The following is an 11,136-nucleotide window of genomic DNA, read 5'->3' on the forward strand; positions in this document are numbered from 1 at the left end:
CTCAGGTGCTAGTTCAGAACTTATAGGAACGTTCCTGTGGTGAAACTCTGATGTGATCTTTTCCTTAGAAACATTCATGAACGTTTATTCCTGTCCACTGACTCCTTGGTCCTGACTGGGGAGCCAAGCATTTACACTCACGCTCACAAAACTCTACACCGACTCAGACACGTGAGCAGCTCACATCCCACTCAAGGACACGATGTGAGTTTAAAAACCCTTCTTTCCTGTGGTATCTAGAAACAATCAAGGATGTACTTTTGAGAGGAGGAATTTCATTTCATTCAAAGCTAATCTAAGTGTCTCGTGAGCTAGATGCAAGAAGCCATTTTCTTAGGAGGTTCTGAGCAATACTGTGGAAGAGTAGCTTGGGGCTCTCTTTGGAAACAGAGGGACCAAGCCTCCAAGTCAGTGCTGGCCACCTTCTTGCAACAAATCATGTTGAAATAAAACAAAATTGAACAAGATATAGATTCTTTTGAACAGTTTAAATTACCTGCTGGTTAATGCAGTGAACACATTATTCAAAATTCAAGTCATATTCAACGTATATTTTCGTAATTGAAGAAATAAGTTGTCTGAATTTTGTAACTAAAGACATTGTATATTTTTTCAATCTAATACTCATTTTGCTTTTCGGCACATGGAAAGTTGAGAGTAATAGATACGAAAACTTATAAAACTTTTTGAAAGAATCAAAGAGTGTCATCTTGTTAATGTAATAGTATTTGACACTTTTTAGATAGCTATATTTGGTTTTATGATGTACATAAGAAGAAGATTGCAGCCAGGCTGTGGTGGTGCACGTCTTTAATCCCAGCACTGGGGAAGCACAGACAGGTGGGGAATCTCTGTGAGTACAAGGCCAGCCTGGTCTACGAAGGGAGTCCAGGACAGGATCCAAGATACAGAGAAATGCTGTATCAAAAAAAACCTGAGATTGCATCTTGTCTTTGTTACTTTTCTATTTTTTCTATTGCTGTGAGGAGACACTATGCCCAAGACAAACTTCCAGAAGAAAGCTCTAAACGGGACTGACAGTTTCAGAGGATGAGTCCATGATGGTCATGGCAGGGAGCACGGCAGCAGGAAACAGGCATGATGCGGGAGCAACAGTTGAGAGCTCACATCTTGATACACTGAGGCAGAAAGAGAGTTGACAGTCACGCCTCTTCCAACAATGCCACACCTCCCAATCCTTCCCACATAGTTCTATGAACTGGGGGTCAACTATGAGAGTCATTCTCATTCAGACAGCCACATTCCATACCTGTTCCTGTTGGCTTGTGGCCAACATATCAGAATGAAAAAATGCATTTAGTTCAACTCCAAAAGTCCCCCTAGTCTTTCAGTCTGAACAATGTCACAGTACTCTCTTAACTGTAATCCCCCTGTAAAAAAAATCAAACTACATACTTCTGATATACAATTGCACAGTTATACATTACCCTTCCAAAACGCATGGTAAAATAATAGAGGACAGTGAGGAAATACTGGACCAAAGCAAGACCAAAACCCCCAAACTCCAAATCCTGTAGCTGTGTCTAATGTCAAAGGGCTGACTTAGACAGCCCCACCCTTTAGCTTTGCTGGCTGCAGCACAACCCTCTTTCTTGGGCTGTGCATTAGTCAGGGTTCTCTAGAGAACAGAATTGATAGAACGTGTGTGTGTGTGTGCAGAAAGTGAATTTATTTCATCATAGATTTATGGTGTGACTTTCTTCTGCCCAATTTTTCTAGGTGTCTGATATGAAGTGCTATCTCACTGCCTAATCCCATCCTAGTGTTTATTGCAAAAATCTTCAACTCTTCTAAATATTGCACTCATTTGGGCATCTTTCCCAGAGCTGATTTAGTTATATGAGAGGAGCTTTATTTTTCTGTTGATTAAAACTAACATTTTCAACTTTTTTACAAATTTACCTGGTAATTTGACTAATGCTGCCCTAAATTTACATATTTCTTGGAAAAAGCTGGCCACTTTGCAGCGTCACTGTGAAATGTTAAGTGGGTGTGCTGATGGGTTTTTGTTTTTGTTTTTAAGACAGAGTTTCTCTGTGTGGCTCTGGCTGTCCCGGAACATATAGGTACATAATCAGTTATATATTCTCAGGTTAGACAACCACTTTGTGGTGATATTATACCACACACACACACACACACACACACACTTATGTATCCAAATGAAAGACTATTGTCACGTCTGTGAGGCATTGTAGAACCCAGCTAGCTCTGTTCATTGCTAGGCTGTCCCACCACATTATGGTATCACGACCTATGATATTATATTTAAAAAGGTATCATATAGTGTCTGGCATGTGGTAAGAAGTGCTATAGGAAAGCTTTGTCCTCATGTATCTCATGAAAGTCAGATTTTTGTAGCCATTTTTTGATTCAATGAAACAAGCAGTTTCACGCAGCTCAGTCTCTGTGTGTTGCCCATCTCTCGGTGCCTCCTGTTGAGCTAGAACTCACATCACTAAAGCTCTAACCACCAGATTAAGCTGATCTCTATAGCAACCACACACATGCATATGATTTCTTTATTTCCCAATTGAAACACATTTTTTAAAAAATAGACAAATTGCAAGTATGTTTCCAATTGCAAGACTGTTTCCATGTCTGTGGAGCATTGTACAATCCAGCTGGTTGTGCTCCTTATCAAGCTATTGTCTGTCTGTCTAGATACTGTAGTGATGAGCTGAAGGCAGGCCTGCTTTTCTTCCTGCCTGGCTCCCGCACAGATAGCTTAAAACCTGAAATAACAACACACAAACTGTATTCATTTAAACACTGCCTGGCCCATTAGTTTCAGCCTCTTATTAGCTAATTGTCACGTCTTGCTTTAACCCATATTTAGTAATGTGTGTAGCACCACGAGGTGGTGTCTTTCCGGGAAAGATTCAGCATGTATGACCTGGTGGCTGGCTCCATGGCGTCTGTCTCAGAGAGGAGAGGCATGGCGATTGCCTGAAGCGTCTGCCTAACTTCCTTTCTTCCCAGCATTCTGTTCTGTCTACTCCACCCACCTAAGGGCTGGCCTATCAAATGGGCCAAGGCAGTTTCTTTATTAACCAATGAAATCAACACAAACAGAAGACTCTCTCACATCATTTCCCCCTTTTCCGTTTAAACAAAAAAAGAAGGCTTTAACTTTAACATAGCAAAATTACATATAACAAAACTGTTATCAAGTAAGAATTACAGTTACAATATTTATATCTATTTTATCTTTTATCACAACAAAGGAAAACAACTACAACTATCTATCTATTCTTCAACTCCATCAAAGATTCACGAAGTATATAATATTACCTAAGTAAATGAGAAGTAAGCAACTTACAAAACTCTAGAAATCACAGAGACATCTCACTGCCTGGACAGTCACCCAAAGTTCCTCTGTACCATTGGGGCATCCATCTGCGGCCTACAGGCCCATAGTATCCAGCAGACTTTTCCATGAAGCAAAAAATTTCAAAGGCAGTTCAGTCAGTATCTGCTGTGTCCTGCAGAATGTCTCACAGACTCTTTCATGAATCAGGAACCCTGAAAGATCATCTCACCTTTAGGCAAGTTCAGCAGTCCTCTCTCTGAGGGTTCTCTGTGTCCAATTTATGCAATAGTCCAGGCAAGAGCAGTTTCTTTTGCCCAAATGGCTATCAAACTCCATAAGGATCCTCTTCCATGCCCATCTTCCTTTCAAAGTAGATTGGTGCTGCCAGGAGCAGACGTGTCTCATTGTCATGAAAAGCCCTAAGTTATTAAAACATTTAAAATGATATATTTTGTAGTCTTTGAAAGATATGAAGAATACCTATTTAACTTAAATATATCTCTATATATCTAGAAAAATCTAACTAACATGACTACAAATTTTACTATTATTGATGATTATCCATTAGCAACCTATATTTCCTAATTACACATTACATTTTTAAATGAACTACACAATCATAATACCTTAATCAAGATCAGAAATACATATACATATAACAAAATTGACCTTAAATTTAAATCACTAAAGCAAAATCCATATCAATGCAAATTATTCATATCCATATCATATCCCCCTTTAAATGTAAAAGAACACTTATAAACAATATTTGTTAATATGGACATAGTGATCTCTCCAAACTTTTTCCTGCTGTATGGGGGCGCTGTTAATCAGGTCTTTCATGGTATATAACCTGTCTGATAAATTCATCTCAGTCGGCAGTTAAGCAAAGTAATTTTTTGAGGGTGTTCACAGCAACCTTTCAGGAGGGCATAGTCTATCATACCATATTGGGATAAAAGCAATCCACAGGGTCTCATCCTCTGTAAAAACAAGAGAAGAATTTCTTTTCCAAAGTATCATATCCTTAGATCCAAATTCTGAAGTCAAGCCGAGCAGTGGTGGCACACGCCTTTAATCCCAGCACTCAGGAGGCAGAGGCAGGTGGATCTCTGTGACTTCAAGACCAGCCTGGTCTACAAGAGCTAGCTGCAGGACAGGCTCTAAAGCTGCAGAGAAACCCTGTCTCGACAAGCCAAAAAAAAAAAGAAAAAGAAAAAAACAAATTCTGAAGTCAAGATATTTTCAAAATATCTATCTTGAATTAGTTCAGCAGCATTTATAAACAAATATCTTTTAGCAGCTGTTGCTCCTTCCTCAGCATTCAAACAATTCAAAGAGAGCATAATAGCATACAGTATCAAGATTTTCTGTGTATTTTCCATCTTCGTGCAGATTTGTTTTAACCTCTATTTCTTTTATTTTTACTTTTATTTTTTGAGACAGGTTCTCTGTATATCTTTGTCCTGGAATAACTCTGTAGATCAGGCTGTTCTTGAACTCACACAGAGGTCCATCTGTCTCTGCCTCCCAGGCATTGGGATTAAAGGTGTGTCCTGCCACCTTGAAGTCACAGAGGTCAATCTACCTCTGCCTCCCAAGTGTTGGGATTAAAGGTGTGTACCACCACACCCAAACTACTCTCTTTCTTTCTTTTTCTTTTTTACTTTTAAGAACTTTAACCTTTAGCCTGCCTATATTTTTAACACACTGTAAAACATTTAGAGGTTTTCTTCGTCTTTGAATCTCTTCTTACTGTATATCTCTTTTTCTGACCACATGAGTCTTTAAGGAGAGGATTAAAGCTGTGGCTTTGCTGGCTGGATCCAGCCCATTCCTTAGCTTTTCAGCCTCGTGGCAGAGGTACAGACTGTAGCCATTTTTATTGCCACAACTCTATGGCGTTTCAAGGTCTTTGCCAGCAACCAAGCTGCAGCATTCTGCTCACAGACCACAGTCAGTCAGACTGCCTGCCTGAAAGAGTCAGAGTTTGTCCTGGCAGGACGGCCCAGAAAGACAGCATTTTAAAATGGTACAGTTTTTTTCCTGTTATGGCTGAAAACCGAAAAGCATGTGTTCAGCTTTTCATCAATACCATTTAAGTGTTTTGGGGCATGACCTCTTAAAAGAGCTGCAAGCTTTTGCAGCTAAAGCTGAGTCAGGAAGCCTCTCTTAGATGAGAGTGTTTGTTTGCCTCTAGCAAGCAGAGCAGACCTGAGAAATTGCTGCTACCAAGAACACATGCTTTATTCTATTCTTTCCCAATCTTTCTCAAGCTTTCTGTGGATTCAGTTATCCACGTGGGCGCCATTCTGTAGTGATGAGCTGCAACAGGCCTGCTTTGCTTCCCACCTGGCTCCCGCACAGCTAGCTTTACACCCGAAATAACAACACACAAATTGTATTCATTTAAATACTGCTTGGCCCATTAGCTCTAGCCTTTTACTGGCTAATTCTCACATCTTGGTTAACCCATTTCTAATAATCTGTGTAGCACCATGAGGTGGTAGCTTACCAGGAAGATTCTAACGTCAATCTCAGGCCAGAGCTTCATTGAGTCTGTCTCAGAGAGGAGAGGCATGGCGATTGCCTGAAGCATCTGCCTAACTTCCCTTCTTCCTAGCATTCTATTCTGTCTATTCCACTCACCTAAGGGCTGGCCTATCAAATGGGCCAAGGCAGTTTCTTTATTAGCCAATGAAATCAACACAAACAGAAGACTCTCCCACATCAAGACACCATGAAATACTTGGGTTATTCCCATTTCTGTTTGTCCATCTGATATCTGATCAGGTCTGCCAGTAGGGGGCCACAGAGGGAGGTTACAAAGATGCTGGAAGACAGGCAATGCCTAGTCAGCTTCTTCTGGGCTCCCAGTTTCTGCCTGGACTGCCTTATGCCACTGGGCTGTGCAACTCATTGCCTTCTCACCTGGCTGGGATATACTGACTAAACCTAAACTGTCAGTTGGCCAAAGTTGACCCCTAAAAGTCTGTCTGCTGCTTGTTGTGCACTGTGCCCTGTTAGAACCGTGGAGCATATCAACTTGTTGAATTCTTCAATCAACCCTGCAAGCTATGCATTCCCTTTACATTGTAGCTGAGAAATGGTCTCCAGGCTGTTACTGCCTTTGTCTTGTCACCAAGTGACCAGTGCTGTGTCTGAGCTAGGTCCGTGCCTGCAGTAGAGCACACTAGATGTCTAGCTATGTGATTCCTCTCCTTGCATGGCAATTTTAGGGTATGGATGCTCTCTTCCACTGAGCTGGGCAGCCCAGATAAGGAAGAATGTTCTTTTGTTTTGTGCAAGTTACTGTGTCAGCTGTCCCCAGGCCTCAGCCAGAAGCTGTACCTTGTGCCTGCCTTCTCAGTGGCACTTGGATTTGTCTCTGTTCTGTTTGTAATGCGCACAGGGATGGGCATTTAATTATGTCGCAGGCCAGGCGGCACAGCACCGCTGGAATAATGAATTGCCCAATGCCTGCCAAAATGAGTCACACCATGGTCACGAAGGAGACTTATCTCTGCCTCGCTCTCCTATCGTGCTCTCTTCCCTGCTCATCTCCAGCGCTCTGTCTTGCCAGTGGTAATGTGAGCATTTCCCCCTTATTTAAGTTCTGAAGTGTCTTTGGATCCACTAATTTCTCTAAAGCTTAAACAGGGCCTGTCAGGGACATTTAGAACCTCCCAACACAGGCAGTTAAGCAAAGCTTACAAGCAGCTTTGGGTCTATATGATCAAGAATTTAAGAATATAACTATTTCTCTTTTAAAATGGAATAACTCCAGTACAAAATGATACCGACAGTAATATGAAATAAAGTCCTCACCAAGCAGTAGTCAAGTGACTGGCCTGGCCATGTGACTAGACAAGAAAGATACACAGGAGGTTGGGATGGGATGATAGGAGCTCTGACGTGAACAGGAAGCTTAAGAAAAAGTCATCTTTTCTTTACTAACCATGCCTTCTTCCTGCGGTACAATTCCAGGAAGGCCTAGCAGGTGAGACCTCCCAATTTCCTACAGTCAAGCTCTTTCTCTTCATATTTCCTCTACTATTATTGTGTATATACATGCATATATGTTGTATACTACATGTACATACATGAACACCTAGGCATAATATAAACATTTGCATATATGCATACACATGTACACATATACACAGCTATAAACACACACAAACATATACATATACACATACATATGATCTTTTCAAATATCTTAGCCTGGAATCATCTGGAGTCATGCTGTCCAGAGCTGATGTGATGAGCATAGCTTCAGAAACTCTGCCTTCCGCCTTTCTGCCCTGGAGTCATCCATAAGTTGGCATATGACCTCAGGTTGGGGACGGGTGCTGTAACTCTAGACACCTTGTTTGTATTCAAGGCATGAAGAAGTTGAAAGGAGCTTGTAGGACACCACCAGCTGCATTAGCTCCTTATCTTGGGAAAGTACAAACTCCCAGGATTGTTTGTGTATGTTTCATTGGTCATAGTTCTGGCCACAAATGTAACCCACTGCTGGGGTGCCAGGATACACAAGTGCACCTTTGGGGTACCATGAAATGGAAGTGACAGTGGGAGTGGGGTTCAGGTTAGCCAAGAAATGATGGCTGCCACAACTGCATGGGAGAAAACCATGACAACCAAACCAGGAGACCGAGGACCCTCACCCAACAGTACAGGCAAGAAAAATCCATATGCTTGAGCCCCATTGTGCACCAGATTTTGTGCTAAGCAGCGTTTCTGAAAACATGCGTGCCACCAGCACCTCCTGTGCCATTGAGAAAGCTAAGCTGGGCAGCATTCTGCACATCACTAAATCAGGAACATGGAATCAAATCTGGCTGTGTCTGCTTTTGAAACTTGTTCTCTCTACCAACCTACATGTCCTCTAGGAAGCTAAGGCTAGCTTTGCAGCATAGGAATGGGACGTCACTGAATCTCTGCTCCTTTGTTTCCCCAACACCTCTGTCACTTGTGGACAAAGAGTCAGGGACAATTATTTGTAGGTTGCTGACTTAAAGATAAATTCTCAAGACCTGGCATTGTGATAACAGAGCCAGCTCCATTTTCTATATGGACTCAGTGATCTGGGGGAAGGAGGTCTGTGAAGACAGCAGGCAGCCTGGATCATAGCTGCTTCTTTGTTCATTCATCACATCTATAAATAGAGTTTACTATCTACCATACTGTCCAGTCAACAAAACAAAGACCAACAAAACACAGGCTTAGTGCCCCTCCTTCCCTCTCTCTCTTTCTCTCCCTCTCTCCATCTCCCTACTTCTCCATCTCTCTCCTCCTCCCTGTCCCCACCCTGAGTGTGTGTGTGCATTATGTGTTGAGGCAAAGGGCATAAAGAACACAGACTGCGTTAAACTAGTGATGTGCCAATAGACAACATGGTGAGGACCATCTCCTGTGTGAGCGGCTAACGCGAGAAAAGCCAGTGGTTGGCCCAGCAGAAGGAAGCTGCCAAGATCCAGACTTCCTAGAGAGTGGAGGGAGAAAAGAGAGGCCAGCTTGCATATCCCCATGGGTCTGTCCTCCTTGCCACCTCTCCTCCATGTGAGAAAATTTGAACAGAAACTCAGAAACAGAAGTGAGCCTGGCTGCGCTGTAATTTTTCTCTCTGTGAAGGATGGCCTGGAGCCCTCTCAGCTTGGTGCCATCATTTCTTTTCAAATGTGTGAACTGTCACACCAGCACAAAGCACCCTGGGCCTGAAGGCCATTCCAGTCCACCCCTACCGTGGCAGTTAGCAGCAGAGAGCCTTGCTTCCTCATGCTCCAGAAATGCTCTGTTCCTAGGCTTTTGGGAAATGGCTGGAGAAATAGCAAGTTCTGAGGACACTGGAGCACTATTAGAACAGCACAGGGACCTTTGATGCTGACCCTCCACTTCCAGCTCTTCTCCGTTTCCTGTCTGACACCACCCATACAGGGAGTGTCTTGATGTTCTCTCATGTTCCGAAGCCACTCTGTGTGCCAACTGTAAAGCCAGGAACAAGAGAGCCATGTTCTCATCTTTGTCGCATTACACGCCTGAGCCAACACTAGAAATGGTCATTTGCTGGAACATACACATTCTGGGAGTGTTTATATCGTCTAGAGCTCTGGAAGACATCCAGAAAAGGAGCAGAGAGCGAAGACAGCAGCTGACTCCCCGCACGGCTGTGTTGGCACCTCAGCCCAGCGCCTCACTGTCCCCATTGCTACCTGCTCTGAGGGGACTGCACTCTGGGAGGTAGGCTAGGCACCAGTATATCCCTTTGTATATCTTAAGGAACTCTGCTCATATACAGGCTACTGAGAAATCCAGTGCAAGGGAATGACTCAGCATGTAGTCCATGACTCCCTTTCAATTATACCCTTTCCCCCCACACACTTTCTTGTGCCCTTTGTAGTGTTTGGGAGCGGCGGGCTGCATTCCCGCCGCCCGGCTTTCGGCTGCCTGGCTAGCTTATGTCCCGAAATAACAACACACAAATTGTATTCTTTTTTTTGGGGGGGGTTGGTTTTTTTGAGACAGGGTTTCCCTGTAGTTCTAGAGTCTGTCCTGGAACTAGCTCTTGTAGACCAGGCTGGCCTCGAACTCAGAGATTCGCCTGTCTCTGCCTCCCGAGTGCTGGGATTAAAGGCGTGCGCCACCACCGCCCGGCCAAATTGTATTCTTTTAAACACTGCCTGGCCCATTAGTTTCAGCCTCTTACTCACATCTTGATTAACCCATATCTAATAATCTGTGTAGCACCACGAAGTGGTGCCTTACCGGGAAGTTTTTAGCATACATCCATCTTGGGCTGGAGCTTCGTTGCGTCTGTCTCCCTGAGGAGAGGCACAGCGGTCTGCCCCAGAGAGGTGAGGCATGGTGATTTATCTCACTTAGGAGAGGCATGGCATCTGACTAAGCCAACTACCTCACTTCCTTCTTCCTGTTCTGTCTACTCCACCCACCTAAGGGCTGGTCAAGGCAGTTTCTTTATTAAAACAGAAGACCCTCCCACAGCCCTTGACATTTGTTTGATGGGGATAGCAAAGAAGCTTCACTTTGGTATTTATAATTTGAGTGCAAAGGAGAATTACAAGGGAGAATTTTGAATAATGTACATAAAACCCCTAAACTCCTGGGAGTGTGATGGCAGATGATATCAGAATGCAGTCCCTGGACAGGAGCCATCTTAGGTGTTCTTACTTATCAGATGAGAGGAGGGAGCAGCAAGAATCCTTCTGGACTCGTTTCATGGTTTCCTCCTTGTCTTGTTGACATTGGCCATGACATACTTAGAGATCACCACACAGGGATAGAGAGACATGGAGATTCCTTCCAGTAAAGCAGGAAGCCCTGGCCATGGAAAACTAGGACTAGAACATGACAGTCAGCCGAATGTAAGAAGGCAGGTTAGAAGCAGTTGGGAGACAGAGTTCAAAGGTGTACAAGATATGGTTTCAGGATAGGCTCCAAAGCTACAGAGAAACCCTGTCTCGAAAAACTAAAAACAAAAGAAAGCAGGTTAGAGCTGAAGACCTGCCTTCCATGGCCGTCTGTAAATGCACTAGAGAGCATCTGGCTGCCTGTACTGAAATGCACACGAAGTCCCCCTCAGAACCTCCCATCCTCATCCTGTCGTTGTAACGGGTACATTGTTGCACACTGGACACGTTAAATGTAACTAATGCCTACTAAATGGTTCCGCAGTTCTGAGTTTATTTAGAAAGCAGAAAAGCTTGTCCCCAAGACTTAGACACCAGGGTTTGTAACATTTTCTGTAGAGTAGCCCAAACTGGACACACTCCAAATAT

Source organism: Arvicola amphibius, chromosome 11 (assembly GCF_903992535.2).
Source record: "Arvicola amphibius chromosome 11, mArvAmp1.2, whole genome shotgun sequence".
Taxonomy (NCBI): domain Eukaryota; kingdom Metazoa; phylum Chordata; class Mammalia; order Rodentia; family Cricetidae; genus Arvicola; species Arvicola amphibius.